The following is a 1,058-nucleotide window of genomic DNA, read 5'->3' as shown; positions in this document are numbered from 1 at the left end:
AATCTTTAACACTATCCGTGACGGCCTATTTTTATTTTCTCAGTGATGGGGGGGGGGGGCTTTCTGGCCCCCCCTTTTTTTTAATTTCTAATATTTTTACATGATGCTAGTGAAAGAACCTGTTGTTAAAATATTTGAATCCCACCACTGCCTAAAAGCCTGCTGTTATAAGGTTATTGACAGCCAATGGAACGGGCTGTATGCCGTAAGGATCATTCTGTACTATTCCTAATCTATGAACTAACTGGCTTAGCACTCATATAATTTATTTGAACATCTTTCAGATGAGTGTCAAACAAAATGTTTTTTTGTTGTTTTTTTTTTCATCTGAGTATGTCTCAAATTGGATTCTGCTTTGTTGCATTACATGTTGGTTGTATTTATTAATTTGTACTTTCATATTTTCACAGTGTTTACATTCTTTGGTAATGCATAGTCCTTAGAATTATGCATTATAATTTCAACTGTTCTATTTAGGGCAATGAATTATATTAAAATTGTACTATTGCAGTTTCTGGATCTATCTTGTTATTTGCCTTTCCGAATTGTGGAAATTCATTAAGTACTTCAATGCTCTATGATCTATCTGGAGTTTAAAATTTTATTCCAGTAGGCAATACGGAAATTACTCAAGCCTTAAACAACAGTTAATAGTTCTTTTGCAGAATTTTTTGTTTTGTTATTATGGTAGTGAATCATATTGTTACGACATCGAGATCACGTGACTAGTATCACGCCACGTCATTCTCGAACTTTCACGTCTTTTCCTTAAATCACGTGATCTTTCTAGATATAGTGTAGTCTTGTATATTGTTGCGTCAGCGAGGTCACGTGACTAGTATCACGCTACTTCTTTCTCGAACCTTCGTGAATTGTCGGGAGATTACTAGATTGGGGTAGGCTGGTATATATAAGATGGTCACAACGTGACGGGACAATATGTATAGGTAATGAGTAATTGAACTGCAGTCAGAGAGTATTGTTGAAGTTAACGTTCGTTGTTATAGCGTTTGTTATAGCGCGACTATTGAAATTAAGTGTATCGTAAAGTTGTATCC

This window comes from Limulus polyphemus, unplaced genomic scaffold (genome assembly GCF_000517525.1).
Source record: "Limulus polyphemus unplaced genomic scaffold, Limulus_polyphemus-2.1.2 Scaffold97, whole genome shotgun sequence".
NCBI classification, from domain to species: Eukaryota; Metazoa; Arthropoda; class Merostomata; order Xiphosura; family Limulidae; genus Limulus; species Limulus polyphemus.
This window is presented reverse-complemented; position numbering follows the sequence as displayed.